Source organism: Lutjanus erythropterus, chromosome 20 (assembly GCF_056507025.1).
Source record: "Lutjanus erythropterus isolate fLutEry1 chromosome 20, fLutEry1.hap2, whole genome shotgun sequence".
NCBI classification, from domain to species: Eukaryota; Metazoa; Chordata; class Actinopteri; order Lutjaniformes; family Lutjanidae; genus Lutjanus; species Lutjanus erythropterus.
The window spans coordinates 11,256,103-11,281,920 of record NC_139336.1 but is presented as its reverse complement, the minus strand read 5'-3'; the positions used below and the strand labels follow the sequence as shown (position 1 = coordinate 11,281,920).

Below are 25,818 nucleotides of genomic sequence, written 5' to 3'. Positions count from 1 at the left end.
GGTTTACTGTTAAATTAACAATAACTTATTCTCAACAAGTATCCAGTAGTTGCTGTATTTCATACATGAAAACATATAAAACTAACTGCAGTAGTACTACTGTAAAATGAAGTGCAGTGTTGTACTGTTATGAAACTGTTGGGCCTTGATGTTGCTAAACACGCCTTCATCAGCTCTGGCAGTCAGTCAGTGACATACAGTGCTACTACCTTAAAAATACATGACGTTTGCGGACGTAGAAGCTAAATCTGTACATGTAAAATCTATTTTTTTCAGCAGGTATCTTAGTTACAGCAAGGCTGAGCTAGCAAAGAACTTTTGTGTTTGTATGTGTGATAATTATTAATTCTGGGAAATCGAATGATCTCTGTAGAAAGTATTGGTGTTAGCAGAAGTTGGCTGGCTGACTCAACAGTGACGAGAAGTCATCTGTTGCTAACATTGTTACCATTTGGCCTATTTGCTGGAGTAATAAACTAGGTTTCATTATGTAGGAGTTCTCATGAAGTCCCTAATTGTTTCCAGTTATTAGTCAGACCCTATATGTTTCCAGGAAAACAGAAATGGTGAATTGCCCCACATATGAGTACATTTGTTGTTAACCATTGTATAATCATAATATTACACTTAAGTGATGCTTATGAATCTTGGTGCAAGGGTCTCAGTCCTGACTGCTTTACTGTTGTGTTAATAATGATGGTTAAGCACACAATCTCATGTAATAGTCCTTAATTTCTAACTGACATAAACACTACAGCTATATAACACTAATGTTACCTAGCTAAGTCAGTTAAGTTGCATCAGCTGTGGCTTATTTATTGATAAGGTTACAGAACATCATAGTTATGGGCGTTTCTTCTAGACTAACAATATTAGTGCAATTTCTCTTTGCAAAAAAATGAAGCATGTGCCAGGAAGCAGATGACAGAACAGAATCTTTTTAACCTTCGGACTTTATGAGTCTGCAGTTAAAGTCACACGCTAATTTTTCTGGGCTATGATGTTACAACTTAGAATAAAATCCATTATTGCACTAAAACATATAAAACAGGACAGTCTTTCATTTGCATTACTGTATAGAGCTCAACAGTGACCGATGATTTTCTCAGTGGCTCCAGAAGTGAATTTCCCATTCATTCACTCCTCTCATGTTTCAGAAAATCCTCATATAAAGAGTTTTAAGCTTTGAACCAAACCAACGAACTACAAGATGAATCACAACCATAAAACATTTCATTTGAAGCAAAATGTACATAATTTTGTTTGGAGTGAAGGAACTTCACATCCCATAAACCATTGCAAGTGATACCTCTTCTTAAATGTAACTTTTGTTGTTATTTTAGTGTTTATATTTTTAAAAACAGGGTTGTAATATATTGTAGTTTGTGTTGTGTGTGTATATAAATTATATTCACTGTGGCATGACAGCATTATTAGTTCGACTCACGTTTGCTAATGTTAACAGACATACTCGTTTGCAGGTGCGGTAAACATTTCCATGGTAACAGTGAGCTCTACCAATCACAGACGTTGCTGTTACACTTTGGAATTGTGGGTAGTGAAGTACTTCTCCATGACACTGCAAATAAAATTTGTTGATATTGTATGGATTTGTGGTTTCTACAGGAACATATAGCGTCTTTTCAGAATCTCATAGCTTGTGGTCAGTCCTGGAACATCACTGTTGAGCTTGAGATTTAGATTCATAGTAATATTTTCCCAGAATGCATTGAAAACATACAGTAACATACTATACACACGATATACAGTAAGAAACTGCTGGGAATACATTAATAATACTGTGAGAACAAGAAAAACCATGTGCACTGTTGTTCAAAGGAATCCCTGGGAAGGAGTATTTCTTTTAAGGATTGCATTACTGTTATTAGAGGCTGACAGGCAATACTCATCCTGCAAAATGTCTTTTAATGTCACCCTTATCTCCTCTGTAGCAATTTATGGCATCCCGGGTGAATCCACAGCTCCAAGTGCTCACATTTTGAAAACATGCAGCTCTCTGTTCACAGTGGGAGATAAATGAGGTAAATTTTCTTGCTGTGCTCGCTGGAGTTACAGCCTGTCCCTATTACTCCATCCAGGCCATAAATAGGCAGAAACCTGTGACACATTTAATTAAACTCAAAAGCTCAAGCTGTCAGACATTGTGTTCGGCCCTCCCCTCCTCTGGTCCTAATGGATGCTTGCGGTCCATAATGCCTCGGTGCGAGATCCCCCGTGTCAGCTCTGGGGAGCCACGCTGAATAATGGGGGTCTGTCAGATCTGGTAATAAATCTGCATCGCCAGACGAAGACGTCAAATTGTCTGAGGAAAAGCAAACATCCACTAATCATTAATCAACCCAGAGGATGGAGGAAATGACCGTGTTTATGCACATTTTAAATTCAATTTGGGAAATGATAAAATTGTGTAACACGTCACGGGCAGTTTCCTAAACCAAAGAGGTAAACAATGCTGCGTCTGACAGAGCAAATCCTCTGATCTGGGTTGACGAAGAGGAGAAAGGACGGCGTTCGGGTGATGCCTTGATTTAATGGGAGCGCTTGAGGAGCATCAGATGGCAGGTAGCATCTGGATAAAATCACACCGACTGTGCTTAGTCAGGAGGTAAGCCACATGTCGCTGAACGAGCTCCACGATGTGACAAAGAGCAGCTGTGCTCCAGATTAGTCAGTGTTCTTCAGCTCTGCTTTGTCATACTGTTCTGCTGTGATGGACAGGTAGATAGGAGATTAGCATTTGGCAGCAGTCTATCGGATTTCAGCGCGCGGATGGAAATCCAATTACCACTTCATTCTATCATATCATGGAGGGGTGTGTAAGAGCGGGATAAGCTACTCCGGAGGAGAGACAACAGAAACAGTCTTAAAGGGAAAAAACAGTCAGTTTAAAGAAACAATGCGTTTTTTTTTTTTTACATTCAAATAACAGCAAAATATAATGGAGCATCTTTAGTATCTTTAATGGGATGTATTTGTGAATAAGCAGCATGAAGTTCTTTAACAACTACAGCGATTTGGAGCAAGAGGGCATAAACACTGGCAATCCTTTGTTACTGTAGCGCTATCAGACAACTTTTGGACAACAGTGTGGTGATGTCTGTATCTTTTGGTCACCTAACTGTACTAGGAGCTTCTTTAAAGGGATAGTTCACCCAAAAATGAAAAATTCAAAATTCAAAATTGGTCACCATTCACTTAAATTCCCTGCATTCTTGTTTTCCTGTGAAACTCCAGCAGTGTTTTGTGGACTAAAATACTAAACCCAACCTTCCATATGCATGAAGGTGAGTAAATAATGAGTGAATTTTCATTTTTGGGTGAACTATCCGTCAAGGTTTTGGAGCTGGGGAAAACACAGAAGTGGAAGGAAGACGAAAGTTTGTACCCTGCTGTACTTTGGAGGAGTAGCTGGGGTTGGGATCATTTAAGGCCTGGTCACGTCCAGAAGGAGAGGCGGAGTCACGTGCTTTCTGGTGTGCCACATGGTTTGAACTGTGCCACAAATTACACATCTGATGCACAAGACAAGACAAGAGAGTCACAATCTGTGGCATGTTTGTTGTCATGTAGTTTGATTAACTACATCTTTTGTCTTGCAGATTATATGTCATCAACATGAATATTGCCCCTTGCAAGATTATCTTACCTGAAGTGTTTAATGCAGTTACTCTCTGTGCTTTCATTGGCTGTGAAGAGAAAGAACAACTAAAACTAACTTACGTGATGTCATCACTTACTTCTGGGTGTGTACTTTAACAGTTTTACAACAAATGGGGACTTTCTTGACTTGTAAAATTATCTTTTAAATTGACAAATATCTTGTGTGTAATTCATGGCACAATTAAAACAGAATCAAAAAATTATTTGTCTCTCACCATTGACTGCTGTTCCACTGGAAGGGATGTGACTTCATCTATCTATCATCACATTCGATTAGATTCATTGTGTGTCTACATTCAGGGCTGTAGTGGGACTCATTTTTAGTCTGGGAGTTTTATGCTTCAGAACAGCCAATTTTAGTTCACAACCTCTTATATTGGAGATGTATGTGGTTTCTTGGCAATGTTATATTTAGTTTTGCAAGGCAGACGTTGCTGTAGCCTAAGTAAGCATATGTGTCTGATCAGCATCATCTACTACATGTGTTCTGAACCTTCACTCTCAAGCTGTGAGCTTGTTTTTATCATAAACAGGATGCTGAGTTTGGTACGTTTTGCCTCAGCCGGTGAATCTTTTTTAAATAAATATATTCTGGCCTTGTCTGCTCCCTCATTTCTCTTTCTACTATCCATCTTGTCTTTAACTCACATCCCCTGCCAAGTACCCAACACTGCAGTGTGCAATTTTGGTTGTTCAATGTGGTCAGAGTCAAAAGTCAAATGCAATTTTGTTGTTGTTAAGGTGACCAGTCGTAACCTCCTGGGCTTCTATGAGTGTATCCTGCATGAACTATTGATAACGTTGATTGCTTACTGACCCAGTCACAGGGGCAGTCAGTCCCTGGGGCCCAGCAACCAGCGTGGATCACCAGGAATCCTCCTGTTTCTCCAGATTGGCCCCTGCAGGCCTGTCTACACCCCAAACTTCAATATGAATCAGCAAAAATATTGCTAACTGTAAAGAAAGAGAAATGTTTTGATCTATATCTGTCTATGGCCACTTCCCTGTAACAGAATTAAGCTGTAAACACAACATGACATGACATATTATCATCTTCTAAGTCATTATGCCCGAGTAGATAGCAATCAATTGCCCATTTACACTACTAATATTAATTTTTGAGAGGTTTTTGGTCACCTCATGGATTTAAGTACACAATTCACTCTCTTTTAGCTCTGTTTTTGGTCTCCACCATCTCCTGAGGAAAATAACTGGCTTTTCAGCTGCTGAAACGCTCCACCAGCTAATTGCTAACTTTGTCTGTCTATTGTTTGGTGCCAGGCAGGTAGTGTACAGTTGCTTGATCAGAATTTTTCTTCTGACAAGTGTAAAAATAAACTAACCAAAGAGATGAAAGCTGAAGGCTACCATAAAGCCCCAGAGAACTGAGGGCAACACATCTAGTTAATGATTCTCTGTGGGTTCTTTACCATGAGTGACCTTATTCTCACACAAGTAATCATATGTTCCATTATTACTGAAATACTAAAATATTTAAAATATATATAAATACTAAAATATTTAAGCAGAAGAAAAGGAGCATCAGATGGCAGGTAGCAAAATGGGGCTACATAAAGCCAGTTGAAAATCTAGTTCAACAATTATTTCTTCTAGTCATTACAGACTTTAAGTTTTTGTTATCTGCTTTTTCAACACATCTAATGTCACAATAGAATCTGCACTTTCAGATTTACTGTTAAATGCCATTACATACAGTCATGTGTGTCTTCACCTGACCTGACTTGACTCAGAAAGTCAAAAAGCCCCTGCTGCTGCTTCCCCCTCTACAAAAAAAAAAAAAAAACCATGAATGCTTTTTGGACTGAGCAACTTTCACTTGTAGTTGAGTAATATTTGACCAGGAGTATCTATACTTTGACTCAAGTACTGGGGTTGAGTACTTTGTCCACCACTGGTTAAAGGTCAGAATCAGGAGTATGATGTATCTTCATTTCCAGTAAAATGGCTTGTACATGTGAAATGTTACCATGGAAACAGAAACCCAGAAACAAAATTGAGATATTCAAATGAGCATATTTAGAGTCCTGACAGTTTCAGTATGAGATTATTTGTGCTGAATTCTTAAGAAATAAATTTTCATAAGGATGCTGGGCCAATTTGAGAATGTAATTAAAGGTCATGTGTATTTATAGGTTTCTATTGGCAGAATATGGCATACATTAAATATAATATGTATAAGTATGTTTTCATTAGTGTATAGTCACCTGAAAATAAGAATTGTTGTGTTTTTTTTTTTACCTTAGAATGTCCTCTTCCACAGAGGTCGCCATGTTGCACCACAATGCATGGACGCTGACTCTGGTTGAACAGAGTGAGGGGGTGGCAATGATTGTGAGATGTGGTGAAGAGTATGGTTTAATTTTCCTCCCAGAAGCACAAAATCCCAATGTATGTGAGTTCCAAACCTGGCTGCTTCAGTGTGTTATCTGGTGGTATGAACATACTGAACATAATACAGCTTGCTGCAGCTTGACCTTTGCTACAGCTGTGAAGATAACAAAATACGACCCATCATTATCTGTTTGAACAGCTTCACTGGAGTGTTATTTTACAATTCTTCATATTATAAATTAACGAAATTAGTTAAATCAAGTTATCTGGTGTTTTCAAAGTCATGTTTTTAAGCTGAGCTGAAACAGAGTCCATATTCTGTTCACGGTCTGAGGCTACTGCTGCATATCCAGCAGAAGCCTGGCACTCAAAGTTAAAAAGCTCTTACTCACTTGGTGAGAGATTTTGGATGGATTCTTCAGGAGATTTTGGCTGTCTTTTTTCAGTGAGAGGCAAATTTCACCAGAGCCAACTGCTGAAGGTAAATCCATCATATGCTGCCATCTCTGACAGTGTTTCTCCCAGAAGTGTTCTGGATAAAGTATGAAACCGATGTTCTTGCACATTTTGGACTTTCACATGGAGTTTTGTCTAAGATTCATGGGAACATGGGAGCAAACCTCAGTCCAGTGCATTTTATACCTCCTTAGAGTGCAGCGCACACTTTACATCTTCATTGTTTAATCTTTTGAAGTGTTTCCACACAAAGCTGGTGGCAGACATCACGTTGTGTTAGTCTAATCTAAATTGTAGAGCCACAATTTACTGTGTCAACTACATTAATGGTCAGAGGTGTTTAAATTCATTGCATTTTGTGATTAAACCAATTATTTAAAACACTTAAGATAATTTAAAGCACAACCAGTCAGCCAGTAATACATGAGAACAACAAAACATGCACTATGCCTCATCATGTAAAATCAGTTATTAAGAATAATATAGCAGATGCTACAACTTTATTTATGGTCCTTTCAAATGCCAGTGGAATTTATTAGTCTTTATTAGGCAATTTTACAATTGCATTTTTCCCTGCTTTACCTTAGGATTGGGGGCTTGTCCCATTTTTAACTTTGGGGGAGCATAAAACCCAATGTACTTCTGTAGAAGGCGCCTATGCTGCCATGTTTCTACAGTAGCCCATGACAAACCAAACCATGGATCTACATACCACCTTCGTGTTTTGTGAGTTTGAGTTTCTCTGCCACCATAGGTTCTCCTACATGCTTGTAAGTGGAGAGTGAGATGTTTGCAATCTGCAAGCTCAACACGAGGCGCCACTAAATCCTACGCACTGGTCCTTTAATGATATATATAAAACACCAGGGAAGTTTAATCACCACAAACTTTTCTACGAAAAACTGTGAAGGGAGGCTTCGTTGCATGACTCAGTATTAGTCCTCTGAGAGACAAAGTTGTATAAGACAAGTTGTTGTCTGGGAGACTAAGTGTGCTAGCTTGAACTTGTTACACTTTATTTCAACTTGATGAAGTGGGCAGATTTGAAGATATGGACCAAGGCAATGATTGTCCAGTTTCTAAAAATTCTTAAAATCTTATTTGAAACTTTGCAAAAGAAATTTGTCTGATTAGAAGTGAAGCTAAATCAGACTGATGAGTTTCCTAGCAACAGAGTTGGTACTGGCATCAACAGGTGTTCCCAGTCTACAGCCTTTAACACCATGCTTAGGAAGGATACACATTGTTATATGGGTACAGCACAGATTTCTGAATGATAAAGAAATATTTCCCACTATCCATGGGTTATTATACACTTAATAATAAATGTATAATGTAAACCAAAAGTTACAGTGCAGTCCATTTACAGTAAAATTCTAAAATCCCTCCATCTTTCTTTCCTAATCCACATTGTGTTCAGATGCGAGGCTGAGTCATCTTCCAGTTAATCTGATCATGTTGCATCAAACGATTTTCATCCACAGCCTTCACTCTGGCTGGTCCTAAACCCCTGCAGCCAAGATCTTTCTCTAAAATGTTGAATAAATGTTTAGATAATGTGACTTAAAAGATTCCTTATCATTTCCTAGAGGAAAACAACAATTATTTTGCATTCACAGCTGTCACTGCCTCAGGAAAATTATCCTGTTTGACCTCTGTATCTTTGAGTTTCTTTGTTTGTTGCTTTTTGTTCACCCATGTGAGCTGAATAAAACATGATGTCCAGAAATAAAGACTTTTGGAAAGACTCAGATATCAGAAGACGATCAAAACAAACGGAGAAAAAGAGAAGAGGAGAAAAGCTCTTATTGTGTAAGATGTAGCTGACCATTTGTTAAGCCCTGCTAGTTACTGTTGCTACTGTACACTTGTCAAGCTCTCCATTCTGCACAGTTTATACTGTGGCAGACTAAACCACATTGATGTTAGATTTGCAAATGAAATGCTTGTTTTGAAATCAATCCAATCCAAAATCCTGCTTCTTTATGGTGCATCTGCATATATGTATATTTAACTAAGCTAACCCTGTACCACAAAGCACACACCCACTGAGTCGAAGCAGCAGTCATTCACGAGTACAAATCACGGCTGCATAAAGGAGAACCTGGATACGGCATTGCCTTTCAGGCTTGCTGCCAAATTTTCCCAATGGTCACTTGCAGTACTGCAGCGAAAAATATTTCTGTGGTCTAAAAAGCATTTTCCCCATAAGCCAACTGTAAAACTGTTGACAGGACACCTCAAACTGCAAAGAAGGTCATTTAAAGTCAGACTCCAGAGATTTTTGATCAGTGAGTTTCAGATTCATGAAACTTTCCTAAAGCTGAGAAAAGTGATTTAAATATCTGTGATGGAACTCATTGGCAGGGCCAGTGAGAAAAACACTGCATATTATCAGTGGGAAGCATACTGCCAAAGTAAACCTGGAAGCTATAAAACTTGCGCATGCAGCAGGCAAGCAAATCTCATTGGACAGAATAGGCAGCATCTTGGCATCCTGTATCCTGTTCTCAATAGATCAATGGTACATCCAGAAAAGAATTACAACTATCCAGCATGCTGGGTTGGACTGAACTATACAACCCAACATGTTGGGTCAAAAAACGAAAACAAAGAACTTTTACCTAGCATGCTGGGTTCATTGGACTACCCAACATGCATACTGGGTAGTACAATCAACTCATATGCTGACCCAATCAACCCAACATGGAGGGTAAAAGTAATCCCACAAGGGTGCCCTTTCAGTGGACAAAACTTGACAAAGTGCATCACAAATGAGTCCAGCGCTTTTGCTTTTGTGTATTTCTTTTGACACCATCCTCCATACACTCTTAATAAGGCATCATGCACACTGCTTCAGCATGTTCAGGGGAGGGGTTTAGCTAATGGTTTGTTAAGTGTTTGCAGTAAGAAAAAACACAGAGTTTATATCCAAGTCAAGCTCGTATTAAAGAGTTTAAATCCAACTGCACAACCAGCATGAAAAAACCTTGCATACATTTTATGGTAAGTTTTATAAATATTTAGATGAATATTTAAGCTACTATTGTCCCTGTTTTTTATTTGGCTTGGTAAAATTCAGATGTCTAAATGTGCTTATTCTAACTTACAACCCTTGAATATGCCTAATGATCTTGGAATATTAACGCAGGCACATGTGGTGTTTGGACAAGATCGATGACATCTCCTGTTGTTTTGTATTTCAGTGAGGATGGGCCCAGAACCACATGAAAAAGACTGGAGTACTTGTCTCCTTTATTCTTTTTAAGTGTTTGACCAAAAGAAATATAATGACATCTGTCCTCTCAGCTTTCACTAACATATTCAGCCTCTTTCATGTGAAATGGTCCAAAGAGGACGAGCGAGCCCCGAGCAGCACGTTGTTGTACGGTGATGAAGGTCATGGGATCAGGGACAGGTGTCATGCTGAAATGAAAAGTTTTTTTCATGAGTATAGAGACTAAAACAGCTTCCTGAATGCAGCAAGACACTGGTAATGCTGTGAAGAAACCACAATATGGAAAGTATACATGCTGTAAGTACATAAAGCCTCAGTAATTCATTAATAAATCATGAGAGAACAGTATGAATGAGATATGAGAACATCATATACACACCTGTACTGGGTGAAAACTTGAACATACCAGGGAATATTGAGTGAAATATGATCTACACTGAATTAAATATGATAATGAATGAATGATTGTGTTTATTGTAAGGAAAATATTATGATTTTATGTGTGTTTAGTGACTTTCCTGTTGTGTCAACTGTGCTTAAAATTTCTTAATTATTTATATCTGCTTTAAGAGTGCTCATTTTATCCCTTGATGATATGTACCTGCTGCACCCCTGATGTGCTATGGAAATAACTTTTTTGTTTGTGTGTTTATTTTTTGCTGCATCAAGGCTGGATTTACACTATAAATCTTTCATGCAAGTTTAGTTGGCTGAAACCTAGGTGAAGCTAAGTAGCACTTGAGTTGCACGGTGTAAACTCCTCTACAACGTCTCTGAAACTCAGACACGACAGTTGCAAAACTCTCAACTTAAAACTACTTCCATGCAAAAGCCGATAAAAAGGCTGATAACATGTCAGGTGATGACATCAAACTACGATGCGGTGTCATTCAAGCTGATTTTAACTGACAATGGCTTATCACCAAAATTAGCAAAATAATAAAACAGAAGATAGTTTTTTGGATACTTCAGAAGGAAATCATCCTCACTGATTTCATGCAAGATTGGCAACGCTGTCAACAAACAAACATGAGCAAAGGCAAAGTTTGTTAGCAGTTGGCTAACATTACTATTAGCTTAGATATAGCTGTACTAGAATGTGGAAGAATCCAATGGTACAATGACCCTTCCTGCTTGATATAATCTAGTGAGAATACAATAAAGCAGATGGAAATTTTACAATCAAGACAAATTCCGTCTCATGCAATTTGCAAGCAGCAGCTGGCTGCGTGAAAGTTTCATTGTGTAAAGCCAGCCTTAAGGGGCTTTTTGAAATGTTACCTGTCAAAAGTCATTGGTTTATTGGCTTGTGGTTTGAACACACCACATACGTCTGTTGCCCTTATATGGGTTTACTGAGGCGTTTCCATGTGCTAATTGCAAATTTCCTTCATGGTAAAATCAAATGGAATTCATCAACATACGCAGGTGGGAAAGAACAGACTTGGCTTTCAGTGTTTCCTCCACATAGGATTTTCTTACTTCCCTCTTATTGCTTTGTGCAAGAAGAAATAAAGGAGAAAAATGAGAAAGGATTCATGCACAAGGTCCATTGTTGCTGGAAATGAAATAATATGTAATGTTGCTTTGAGCGTTGTGGTATTAATTTTGAATTTGTTAGCTCCATTGTGACTTATGTTGCTTGTTCAAGCAGTTTCACTTGGTTCAGTGCAAATCAAGGCCTATATGATCACTCTTGATGATGTTAAAAGGGCAGTTCACCCCAATTTCAGTCCATATTCAGTCCTCAATATAATCCACTGTCTTGCTGAAATTTAGATGAGAAGACTGATACCACTCTCATATGTGTGTGGTAAATATGAAGATACAGCCATGAAGCTACAGGTGGCTAGCTTAGCCTAGCACCCAAAGGTAACCTCCAAGCACCTCTAAGGCTCACTAATTCTTCACCTTAAAAGATTGTAAATAATCACCTCCCACATATTGAACCAAGAGGTGATTTGTGGGGAGGTTGATAACATGACAGAACAAGGACCAATTTTTCTAATTGGTGCTCCAGCAGTGACATCCTATCACCACAGGAACAAGTGAAGAGAAAGGTACAATTACTGCTCCCTTGAACGGCCCAATCAGGGAAAGCAATTCAGCGCTGAAAGGGCAGTGATTGCACAGCTCCAAAGTCCAACTCCAAGATCCATGGGAATGCTATCACAGTGAGAATGCAACTGGACTGTGAATGGACTGTTAATAATGACAGACTGCTCCACCGAGACCATTATTCTGAAAGAGGAACTGAAGCCACTGCTATTTACTTTCCCAGCCTAATTCTTCTTTTAAAGGCGTTCCAAGCTTGGCTTTGCATCCACCACTTGTCTTCATTTAGAGCACTTTCTGTAAAACAAAAAAACAAAAACAAAAAGTGAAATAAAGGTTTAAATCATGAGCTTCAGCGACTTTTTCTCTCCTCTTAAAGACTTAAAGACTCATTTGTGTTCAAGTGGCCATTGTTTTTGATTTTAATATTGCAGACAAACACACAGAAAGCCTGAAAGACAGAGGTTCTACCCAGAGCCATTTGCTCCTGAAGAACTCTTTTTTTAAGACAGGGTTTGTCAAGGGTTCTTTGTAAGATTAGGGGTTTCCTTTAAGAACCCTTTCATCTAAAGAACCCTTTTTATAAGAACAAGTTCTTCAAGTATTGTTGAAAGCATGTATGGTAATAGATGGTTTCTCATTGTAAATAATGGTAACTGTAACACAGATCATCTGTAGAATACAATATACTGCTTCATAGAAGAGTTGGAAGAGGGTGAGCGGTACATGAATCCCCTGGATATTCCAAAGGTTTCATCTACTTCGATTCAGGGTGTTCTTCTGAAAACACTTTTTTATTCCAGGGTTTCCAGGGGTGGGTTCTAGATGAAACCTATGGAATATAAAAGTGTTCTTAGTAGAACACTGAGTGGGTTTTGTATGAAATCCTTGGAATATAAAATGGTTCTTAGGGGAATCCTGGTGTGGGAAGGTGGAAAGGTTCTGGATAGAGCCCCCAGAGAGGGAACCATTTCATCATAGATGGGTTCTCTGTAGACCTTCTCAAAATTCTGGCTGGAACCTTTCACAGATGGTTCTAGCCATACCCCTTTATGTTGCTACAACCTTTTGGAAGGGTTCCAAGTGTAAGAACTCTGTAGTAGCCTAACACAATCTAACCAGCGCACAGAAAAAAATCCATATCCTATTTGTGTCGTAAAGCACAGAGGTGACTACAGGGAACAAGTGCCACAGGCTGGTAGGTGAGAGATCAGGTTCCCCCTGTGACATTACCATAGCTGACCGTTTCTTCCTCCTCCTCCTCCACCCCTGCTGAGAAAAGAGGCCAAGCACCTCAAGACCAATGGGTCAGTGTGCACTTACGTCCTCATTAATAATGAACAGCCCTCCATTTGAACCAGCAGGCTGTGGAACAACACAGTTGGACATGGTGCATACAGCCGTTCATACATTAACCATACACTCTGCTGTGGACAGGCACTGGAGAAACTGGCTTTCAAATGCCTGTAATGATACTGACTCAGCTTTTATGTGTGGATGTTTTAAGCATGATTAAGATCAAGAAATGCTGACATATAGATGGATTTCAGGGTTTACTATTCTCCTTGTGCAGGATTTATTATTTTTCCATGTCACTATGTAAATCAATTTTATGTAACACTGATGCAGGAAGGAGCCACATGTGTTGCAAAGCATACTAACTAGAGGTTATTATAGTACAACTTTGAGATAATTTGCTCGCACTCTTTGTTCTGCTAATACTGAGATACATCTGTGTTCCAGCTATTCTGTCAGTTTTCTGTTAATTAAAGAACAAAGATGTCTAATCACAGAACATTTTGAGCTGAAAAATAATATTTCAGGCCAAATGAATCCCCTTGTATGTTAATAGAAAGGAGATAATACATCATCTGGGTGGGATATTTTCACTGAGAAGCACAGTTGTGGACATTTCTGCAGTATTTGAGATTTGAGATTTCTGCAGTGAAATAAATAGTTTAATCGTGGAGCAGATTGACAGAATATTAATAACCCACAACAAGCAATAAGCATAAATGCCAAATATTTATTGGTTCTAGCTTCTCAAATGTCGGGATTTGCTGTTTAATATCAATGTAAATTATATGTCTGTTTTTTTGTTGCTGTTGTTTTGTTTTGTTTTTAAAGCAAGCAAGACTTTTTTTTTTTTTTACTATAGAATTAAAAATTAAAAGACTAAAAAAGGTTTATAAGATATTATAAGTTGTTGACATAATGTGCCATAAGTTCAGCATTCATAATGCTTTATAACTCCATGCCAAAGTGACACCAATGTTTGAAAGAAGAATCTGAGTTACACAGCAAATTAAATCTACCATAACTAGCCAGTTATAAGGACACATAAGGAACTGCTTTAACCAGCCAGAGCAGGTTATAAATTCTAAGTTTCTGAAAATTATGACTTATAAACATCATTAAATAAAAAGCATTATGAATGCTGAACTTATCATACATTATGTCCACCACTTATAATACTTTCAAAACCTAATTATAGGTTGTTGTGCATGATTATAAATATTTATAGACTTTTATCAAGCCATATACATGCATTGCAATGTCTTATGAATATGCTTATAATGTATTATAGACATAACCTTCATAGCAACTAACAATCATTAGTTGCAGCTGTATGACAGATACTTATATTTATGCTGTTTTCATGTAACTATGTTGCTAAATGTCATGAGACATATTTCTGTTGTAAAAGAGACATTCTGTTTTATATTTTTGGTCACTGTCCATTAGATTGAATGGGCTATTCAAACAAAAGTTAAAATAGTAGTGATCAAGAATAAATTAACAATAATTCATTGGTTTACTGGATCTCTGCTGATGATATGATGATGACTTTCAGTATAGCCTGGTGGACTTCCTGGTATTAAAGAGAACAAACTGTTTTCAACAATCATATGATGAATATTAATATGATGTTTTAGATTTTAGGAGCAGATTTTCATATTTTTAATGCTCTACTCTCAGCATCACAGCAGTATACTTCACCTGTACTTTTATATGTAAGACTGATGCTGGAAGATTAATAGTTTAGTAGACTGACAGAATATTAATAACCAGCAATAAGCAATAACCAAAAATGTCAAATGCTTCTCAAATGTCAGGATTGGCTGTTTAAGATGAATATAAATTACATGTCCTTGGGTTTTGAACAGTAGGTTCTCCAAAACAAGTGATTTGAAGACATCATAATGGATGCTGGGGAATTTTGATGGGCCTTTTTAATTACCTTCTGACTTTTTTGAGTATAGAATTAATTTAAAATATAATCGACAGGTTAATCAATAATAAAACAATAACTATTTGCCTTATACATATTGTCAGGTGACTATGTCACTAAATGTCCAGAAAATTGTGTAAAGAGACAATATAAAGGTATTGCTTGAGTTGTGGATGTATTTTAAAAGAGAAATTCGGCTTTGTTTCTTGGCCACTGTCTATTAGACTGAATGGGCTAACAACATAAAATCATAAAGATGTTGATCAATAATAAATAAACACTAATTTAATGGTGTCTTGGACCCCATCTGCAGATAACTGCAGGGCCTGGGCCAGAAGCAGCTTCACTGGCAATATATTACTATAATAGTAAGAGGGACATAGAATTCAATATACTGGATATTTCCTGGTGTTTAAGGAGAACAGCACAAGTCTGTTTTCAAAATTCATGTGACAGTTTGGTTATCATTGGGAGGATCACTCCCCAAACTGGATTTTTACAGAAGTTTTTAATGTTTTTTAGCATTAGAATCAGAATCTGGGTTTATTGCCAAGCAGGTTTTCACGTACAATGAATCTGATGTTGGTGCATAACAATAAACCAAGTGCAAGAAAAACTTACAATTGAAACGTGACAATAAGTTTTTTCTGACAATTATTTTTATTAGAGATTGGCAAAACAATGGGCAGATATTATTACAGGTGTGTCGCCTCTCCCCTTTTCCCCACACATATAAGAATTCCCAGGCATAACCCAAGCTGCATATATGAAGTTAAAACAAATATGTGCATCATAATGGTATCTTAGTGAGTTTACAAAACAAGGACAACAACAACAACAACAACAACAACAACAACAACAACAACAAATGTGGTAGAGAATGACAAATACACTCAATTCATGCAACACTGAACGGGGTATTCAGGAGGAAAAACAAACCAAAGGAAAGAAAAACCCAAAACACGCACAGACAAAAACAAAACAAAAGCAAAACAAAAAACAAAACTAAATAAAATAAAACTAAAAACAAACAAAACAAAAGCAAAAAACATCTCCAAAAACAAAACAAAACACAAATAAAAACAAATAAGAAATAACACAAAAAATATATATTTAATATGATGTGCAGGAACACGCAGATCACTGAGCAGTATGAAGTGTAAGGAATGACTGCGATGAGCTCTATATTTAATCTGAGCTGTGCAGAAGCAGCTCTGAATACAGAAGATGCCTCCATGTCACACTCACATGCTAAATTCTGACTCCAGGCTCCTCTTACTGTGAAACATACCCCCCACCATCCCTCTCTTATACCGAAATATGTGACTCTTCAAGCTGCACACACACACACACACACACACACACATTCTCCAAATGCTCCCCCTAACGTTTTTAAATTCCTGTGTGAAATAATTGGCTGCTGAGAAAGCATCTTTCCTAACGTCATCATTATGATTATTATTATGAATTACAGGGTCCTGCTTGGTGGTCCTGGTGGCCAATCAATTCTTGACTGGGGAGCCCACAAGTTATTAACCTAAATGATCACGACCAACTCGCAGGGGATCTCGGGAGGAAGAGGGGAGGAGGGTGAAGGGGAGGGGGGGGGGCTGCAAATATGATGGTTATAAATCCGTGATTTAACTTCAGTGGCCGTCTGTGAGTCTGCACCTCCTGCCTCATCTGAACTGCCAGCAGCAGCAGACTGCTCAGGCTGTGTCTCCTCAGATGCTGAGGGAGTAGCTCAGGGAGGAAGAGGAGGAGGAGGAGGAGGAGGAGGGTGGAGAGAGGGAGAGAGAGAGAGAGAAAAAAAAGGAAAAAAAAAAAGGTTTCAGCACCGGAGCTGTCCGCTGTCTCCTCTTGGAGAAGAAGAAGAAGAAGAAGAAGTCTCTATTCCTGCCAAGGGTGAAGCTGCTGCTTCCGACTGTAAATTTTCTCTGTGGGACTGTGAGGAGGAAGGAATAATAAAGTGCCGTGCCGTTCATCTCTCCGCGGGGGCTGCCGAGCGCCGAGTAAAGGCGCACATACTTCATTCGAGCAAAGTCTTACTGCCATGCTGGACGGCCGGGCTTGAGACGGAAAAGGACAAAGTCACAACAGCAGCCTTTTACTCTTTACGGTGAGTCCACATACAGACAGCTTTCCTATACTGAATGTTACATAACAACCTAAACTGGTCTAGGTTCAGCTTCTTTTCTTTTTTTTGTTGATGTTGCAAACGCGGGCTGTGACGGGACTCGCATAAAGGTGGCTGAGCTGAGAAACCTCATTACAGATGCGTGTATGGGATGAGATGAATATTTAGGTCATCGTGCACATGGGTGTGGATGTTGTAATCAAACTACAGGAGTTCACAGCGATATTCAAGCTGCTTTTGTCCCTTTATTGTCATAAAAATGTTGGACATATCAAGAGAAATTTGGAGTGTTGGGGACTATAGTTGGTGTATTTACGTCATTAAGGGAACAAGTGTTTTCCTTTCAGCTCACACAGTGAGTTGTATCAGTGAGACATCCTGCCACTAATGGCATGGCTGGATAATTCTGAACTGATGCTCCTCTCTGTTCCAGCCCAACTGATGAAGTCATTACAGGAACCTAGTTTAGATGTAATTTTTTTGCAACATGTTATGTCACATGTAACATTTTAGCAGCATACCAAGTGAAATTCCAGAGTGTATTGGCCAGCAAGTTAACGTTGCTTGTATGATGTCCCAGTGTTTCAACCACTTTTTGGAGATATTTTGACAATATCACTTTATGTTGCTGGTATGTTGCATGTGACATCCCTTCTAAGACTGGCCTGTTGTTGGAATGTTGCTGCAATGTAACATCTTAAGTGTAATGTTGCCATGTAACATTTTAAGTGTAATGTTGCCATGTAACATTTTAAGTGTAATGTTGCCATGTAACATTTTAAGTGTAATGTTGCCATGTAACATTTTACCGTAAATGTAATGTTGCAGTAGTGTTTCTGCAATATAAAATTTTAAGTGAAATATTGCAGTAACGTCTCTGCAGTGTAACTTTTTAAGTGTGATGTTGAAGTAATATCACTTTTCAGTGTAATGTTGCTGTAAGATTGCTGCAACGTAAAATTTCACGTGAAATATTTCAGTAACATTGCAGCGATGAAAGTGTTTTAGAACGCTGCAAGTGTACTGTAGTAGTAACATCGCAGAAATGTCAATTTTGTGGTGAAATGTTTGAATAACATTGCTGCAAGGTAATGTTTTCAATGTAATGTTGCAATAATATAGATGTAATGTAACATTTCAAATCGAATGTTGCAGTGACATTCCAGTAACGTAATGTTTTCAGTGTAATGTTGCAGTAATATCGCTGCAACATACTGTTTTCAGTGTAATGTCACTGTAATGGTCCTGCAACATGTAATTTCATGTGAAATATTGCAGTAACATTGCAGCAATGTAACATTTTAAGTCTTTCAGAATGTTGTAAGTGTAATATAGTGGTAACGTCGCTGCAACGTAACGTTTTAAGTGTAATGTTGCAGTAATATCGCTGCAATGTAATGTTTTCAATGTAACGCTGCTGTAATGTTGCTGCAACATAATGTTTTAGGTCAAATGTTACAGTTACGTTGCTGCAATGTAGTGTTTTAAGTGTAATGTTGCAGTATCTTCGATGCACTGTAATGTTTCAAATGTCGCAGTAATGTCACTGCAACGTACAGTACAGTGTTTCTATTGTAATGTAGCAGTAATATTATGCTACAGCATAATATTTTAAGTGTAATGTTGCAGTAATGTTGCTGTGATGTAACATTTTGAGTGTACTGTTGCAGGAATGTCGAAGCGTTGTTGCAGTGATACACTGTGTTTATAGGAGTCATTGTCGTTTGCTCTGTCCCGACCTGCTCTGTCCACTGTCCTCAGCACTGTCCCAAAGGAGACTGCTGCTGTCCATTAACCCCTCCATCAATCTTTGTTTTCAACCCTGTTGTTGTTATATTCTCGCTGTTTTAGGTCCACAAACAAGCCAATTTCTGATGTTATCCTTGGAGTGAGTCCTGCTCCTCAGTCTGTGACAGATCCCTGCAGCCTGAGCTGCTTCACTGCCGCCTGCTCTGTGCTTATTGTCAGACTCTCTCAGAGCGTTTGGGCTGGCACAGCCTCTCCGGGCTGGCAGTGCCTCAATGCCAACGTGATGTCTCCAGCCTAACGATGCATTGAGATTTAAATTCCTCCTCCATTCAGGCACTATTCTTTTTGGGAAGGGGTCCGTTCACAAGCTGAATTTAAAACCCCCATATGCATTTGTTGAGCCTAGAGCATGTATATTCTGTCTTTGGAGAATGCTGTTGTTCTCAGGCAGGAGAGGAGGCACTGAAATACAGACAGTTGTTGTTGGCATATAGCGGAAGAACTGAGTGCAGACCATGGGGCAGAAAAAGAACCATATGTAGGCTCTGGTGTTTGATTTGTTTAGCTCTGTGTGTCCAAGTGCACGTACGTCTGCGTGTTTTAAATGGCTGTTAATGATTCCACTCACTCGCTATTACAGGGATCAGGGTGAACTCGTTAGTGTAATTAGTTCCAGGTCTTTGCTTCCCTGGTCCATGGGTGAGATCTTCGGCTAAAGGGGGATTCATTCCCATGAAAAGGCATGCTTTGTGGGGCTTCCATTCAAAAATTCTCCCCAAACCCCTCCTCCTGCTCCTCTGAAACAAGGACTGAAAAGGAGGGCTGGTTGGGATTCTAATCAGCACATAACAGTGACATCCAGCAGCTTTGGGAAGGGAATCGTACAGTACACATAGCATGTGAGTAAAGCCAGACACAGATTAGCATCCTTTTCATGCTTTTATGATGTATAAATACATGACAGTGTGTTGTACAAATGTGGCTTGAAAATGGGGCCCTCTAATGATCTGTTGTTTAGTGGGATAAAGAGAACTATAAAATTGCAGATTCAGTCTTACATGATTGTTTTGTTTGTCATGTAAAGCAGTGGTATCCTCTCCATTTGCAACTCAAGAGGCCCCAAACATTTAAGTGTTACAAGATGGTTAAAGGGATCAGACAGATAAAAAAACATATTTTTCTCGACTTTAATCCGAGTTTGGCTTTATTCTTGTGAAGCACTGGCAACATATACTTCCTTGAGAGTCTGGAAATTCTCTACTTGCACAATGTGGGCTAGTGTGTGACGTATTTGTTTTACAAGCTGCACGTCTGTTTACTTCCTGCCAACGCTATAGAGAGCCGAAGTCCAAAGTCTCCACAGGCCCTTGCTTCAGAAAAAAATATAACAGTAGTCAGTGGTGAGGGACAAATAATTTTTTGTTCCCCTTTGAATCGTGCCATGAATCACACATATGATGTTTGTCAATTTAAAAGAAAATTTTGCAAGTCAGTAAAGTCAGCCTTTGTCATTAAATTGCTGAAGTACCAGACTGTGAATCTATGTAATTAGAAAGACTACACATCCAAAAGTTGCATAAGTGATATCATGATTTCCTCCCTCCACAAGCTAACATTAGGATAAGAAGGGGAGTGACTTCACCTCTCTAGAACAGTGTTATTTATACCTACCAACTTGTTATATGGAGGGTTTTTCAGCATTCAAATACGAGTCTCAGATAACCATTAGAATTGTTAGCTAGCTAGCCAGCTAGCTATTATTGCCTTCTTCATTCAAATGTGACAGAAAGAAAATCAAACTCACCAAAAACATCCTGGTCTGCAATAACAATCACTGGCTATGGTTTGGTTGAAATAAAGAGGAGTGAGAGGGAGGATAGACGTCAGAGAAGTAGGGGGAAGAAACAATATTCACAGCCAGAATATTTTCATATCTATCCCAGTGAATTCAAGGTTTATTTTGAACAAACCATAGTCAGTGATCGTTAAGACAGAGGAAAGACAAACCAAGACGCTTTCTGTGAGTTTGATTGTTTATGTAGAGTTTGAATGAAGAAGACAATGCTAACTAGCAAGCTAATGCTGCGGTTATCTAAGACGATTGATTATAAAAATATTCGAAAACATTATAAAAAAACAACAACAGCTGTAAGTGTTGTGTATACTCATGCAGTGCAAGAATCACCAACTCTGGTTTTGTTGAAATATGATGTGAAAATATCAGTGGGAGAGGAGCGAGAGGAAGGTCAGACGTACCTCAGTGAATTAAGGGTTTCCTCCGAACAGACCAGAGGTGGTGTTTGTTGGAGCAGTGGAAAGATGAGCTAAGACATTTTTGGTGAGATTCACATTGTTTCTGTTGAGTCTAAATGAAAAAGACAATGCCTGCTAGCTAACTAACATTGCAAACAGTTATCTAAGACACTGAGGCCATTATCAAAAAGCTCAAAAATACTATCTACAAAACAAATGTAAATGCTACTAACAATTTACCAAGCTAACTTTGAAGGGTGAAGTAACTAATTTAAGGAAGTTTTTTGGCAATGGTAAGGTTACTCTGGAGCTGACAGGAAGTAAACCAACGTGCAGCTTGTAAAACAGATACATTTTATGTCACACTAAATAGTGCAAGTAGAGAAAAGCCTAGAACATAAAAGAAAGAGAAGGAAAAACAATTTGGTTGAATGAAATGTCTTGGTGTTAAGGGGCCACAAGACAATACACTGGGAGCCACATGCCACAGCTAAAAACGCTTATTTTTAAGGCTGTAATGCTCAATACGTTACGGAGAAAACATTATGTTCATTGCCAGTGTGGTTTTTCATTCTTCTGATAACACACTGAATGCACTTTTGAGGTCCATCTTTAAAGGTGATCTTATTTTAGCTGAATTGTTGAACACATCAGCCTGTCACGTTCTCCCGGTGACCTTGTGTGACATCTCAGAGCAATATCCTCTTGGGTTAACTCTGTGGCACCTGGCCAGCCAAATGTAACTGTAATTACAACAGATCTGGTTAGAGAAATGATGCCAGCTGAAAGAACAATGTATGTCAGCAAAATAATTAACTTTAGAGTGTTTTTATATCTTAGCTGGACTATTTTTCAGAGACTGGTAAATGGCTGTTACATGAGCTCCTGTAGATCTCAATAACATTCCCATGGCGACACTTGCGCAGCAGAGGACTGAATACTAATATAGACCTTAAGGTGTCCCTGTTGGCCTTGAATACACTGCTGCTTACAGGAGAAAATGGATCAAATTCAAACTAAATATTAATTTCCTGTTTAAGCATAATACTCAGCTCTTTCCACCAGCCTATGTGACAAAACTAGATCCAGCAACTTTTTTTTTTTAATAACATTGACAAAATGACTTAAAGTGGAAAAATGGAATGATGGAGTTTGAGTCCACCGTGTTGGATGCTACTTCATTGTTGCTGTGAACTGATGTAGTGGAGGGAGTGTGTTATGTCCGCCATGGTCTGGTAGTGTTAAATTAATGAGTGAGTTGTGGAGGGTCTACAAAAGGATTACTCAGAGGAGCAGAAAAAAAAAAATCACAAGGATTTCAAGAGCACTTTGGTGCCACCTCCCTCAGAAACTATCAATATTTAATTAAACCAAGATGCTCCTGAGAGCTTCATCATCTGAGAGCTCGTCACACTCAATTGCTGAGGTGAATCAAGAGCCTAAATGCATATCGAATCCAAAATGTTTATCAGCATCATATGAAAAAAATCATAGAAAGTGTCAGAGAGGTAAAATGAAGAATTGATTTCTCCTGTACTCCTCTGAAAAACTGCTGTTTTCTCTTTGAAACACATAAATATAATAAAAATCTATATCTTGTCAAACAACATCAGACATGCTGATATACTTCACCATCTTGAGAATATTCTGTCGCAGTGCAGCTTGACAGAATAACATTTCCTCAGCCATATATGTCAGGTTCTGCCCCAAGGAGTGGCCCTGTTTTCCTTCTCTTGGTCCAGATCTTTTTTTATCCAGGGGCATTTAAATCATTCAGAGGGGTCCGGGAAGGGGAGCAGAGCAGAGGAGAGCAGCAGAGGCAGCTGCTCCTGCAGGAGCCCAGTGAACGTCAAGCCTGAGGGAGTTTCTATCCCATCCTCCTCTGCTTGTATTGCCCTCAAATGTAATATGAAGGGTGAATTTGGGTGACTGCTGAGCCTCAGTGGCGTCACTTTTATAAAATACATTTGGCACTTGAGGGAACATCTGCCATTCGTCACAACTTGTGTCTCGTTTTTGTAGTTTTGGCCATCATTTTCAATCATGTATGATAACATTATGCTCTCCAAAGTACTTGCTGAGATTTGAGAATGTGGCAAAATTGTTTCAAGAAATTGTGATGGATCAGGAAATAGAAACCCCACAAGCAGTCAGAGGATCAAACAGGTTGTAAATAAGTTGGTAGTTCAGCTACATTATCTAATCAACTTCATTTAGAACTAGCTAACTAAACATTTGTAATAATCCCTTATTGCACAGTTGTTTCAGGACATCAGCTTACTGATAAAGTAATTGGTTTACTTACTTGTTACTTTACTTTTAGTAGTCAGCCAAGCTCTGTCCAAGGTGCCTTAGCTCCATGTCCCCTACACCCACAAGTCACACATACTGTATTCAACATGTGTCAAAATAAAAAATCCCCAAAACAAATACCCATTCTTCTGTCAGCCTATTGCTCTGAAAATACTCACTGTCTACCATCCTAAACCTTGTCTCTGATAGTAAAATAGCTTGAAATGTTGTTTGGTGTAAGATCAGAAAGAAAACCCCCAATAATTCAGTACCAAGGTCAGGGCCAGCAGTCACTGAACTAACAACTGCATTGAGTGTGTATTTCTGGTGCAATGGGTCTTCGGAACAATGGGATATTTTTCAAACTATTGTAGTTTCGAGCATAGGAATATTGAGGGTTTGGTTTTTTTGGAATAACAGTCTGTGTGACAAATGGGCTTTTGGTCCAATGGGACATTTTTCAGGCTATTGAGGACAATGGGCACTCCTCAGCAAGCCTATGGTTTGATGGTATTTACCACTATCATCAGCTAGCTTAACATTAGCCTCAAAGAACTAGACTTACTTAAGCAGTTTAACTTTCAACTATGAACAACACCAGATGATTAATGTGATTCCTGTGGGTTTTCTAGTGGCATGACAAATTTAATGTTAGCAGGAGAGGTTAGCTGCCTCCTCATTTTTCCAGCTCCTGCGCCAAGCTAATGTGTGCACCAGATGTGAAATCTATTTTTTCAGGATGGTGAAAGTATGACACGCCTTACTCGCTAGCCTCTGATTGGCTTACCTTAATATTCATACACTAACCTTACCCGGTCTCATTCCTCATCCCTAAATCTACCCAACCTAAATGACCCAAACCAACCAAGGCCAATCAATGTCAGAGTTGGGTGGGTCATGACTTTGCCACCTGGAAAATTACATTACATTACATTACCACATTACTAAATGTAATATAATTGTGTATTTAACTTATGATGGATTTTTACAACAGACAATTTGGATAAACAAATTTGTCTTCCAAACAGCTAAGCATGAAGTGTATTTAAAACTTGTATAATTGTCTGCCTGTTGTTGTTTCTTGTCTCCTTGAGCATATTTCTAGTGTTGTCAGATCACACTTGGAGAGTGCAATGTTATTATAAGGATAGGAATGATGGACAAAACTACAAAAATGAGACTCAAGTTCTAATAAACTGTTTGATCAATATGGATATGTGCATCTTCTTCAAAAACTATTCATGTCTTTGCTGTAGATACTCACCACAGTGCTGATATGGATTTGAAAACGAATACATCACCCATCCCTCTTGTTAGCATGAAGTGCACGCAGGTGTTGAGCTGCACAAATATTGCTGTCAGTCAGGCAGTGAGAGGCTAGAGCAGTTTTGACAGGCTCATGGTCAGAAGCTTTTGGATCTCAGACTTGCAAGGCAACCAAGTGGCAGGTTACTCAGCGCTACCTAATAAACTGAGGTATCAAAGGCTGCCGCTGACCCATTTGTGTCAGAATCGACTTGTGCATGGAGGAGAAAAAAAACACAACACCCTTATTTAAAATTCATAAGTTAACCTGAAAATGACAAGGTCGTCCGTGTGCTCTGATGTGTCCTCATCAGCAGTGGCTTCACTTCCTGCTCTGTTTGAAGAATGCATCCATGTATATATTTCTTCTTCTTTTGCGGAGAAATTAGATTTTTGACTTGTAACGAGTGCTTGACTTTCAAAGGATAGTGCTATTTTTGCTGGCATTGATTTGATGGAGTGTGTAAAGACCTTGGGGCTTGTAATAGCACTTAGTTTATAGTTATTTTTTTCTTATTTTACCCCTACTGTTTCTAAAGCCCATTCACTTTGACGGCCATTAAAGAACAATTTGTTTATTGTTGATTATCTCATTTAAAAAGGCACGGCCCATTATCTGCACTGCACAGTAAGGATCCAGCTGTGGTAGCAGCAACAAACCGATATATCAACCATACCATTATGGCTTCGAGCGTGCAAAGCTTTCAAACTTGCTTTTTCCTCTGGTTCATGTGAAAGAGACAGCAGTTTACAAGCTGGTCCTCGCAGGCATCTCTGGCATCTAAACACTGTCACTGCCTAATGTCTGTGCCAGCTCTGCTCTGAACCGGAATGGGAAGGTCACTTCAGTGGATAATTAAGTCTCTATAATAATGACTGTGCCACCCTGTATTGTAATCGCCACATAATCTGTATTTACAATGCATGAGCTATTTGGGAGCTTCTGCTGAGAGAGTTTTATGCGTTCAAACAATATCCAAGCAAGCAGTATCTCAACTTTTTACACCATACTGATGGTCAGTCAGTCAGTTGGTCCACCACCTCAGTCCAGCTGATGAAGTTCTCAAT

The 25,818-nt window shown here is 38.7% G+C and overlaps 1 protein-coding gene across 3 annotated transcripts in view; it reads left to right on the top strand.

Moving 5' to 3' along the window:
* Window positions 1–16,836: 16,836 nt before the first annotated feature.
* phf24 (PHD finger protein 24) overlaps window positions 16,837–25,818 on the top strand; it is a 46,392-nt gene continuing 37,410 nt past the window's right edge. For all 3 annotated transcript variants that reach the window (XM_084746448.1, XM_084746447.1, XM_084746446.1), the window contains exon 1: window positions 16,837–17,133. The gene's annotated coding sequence lies outside the window, so the exon portion shown is untranslated. The remainder of the gene's footprint in view (window positions 17,134–25,818) is intronic.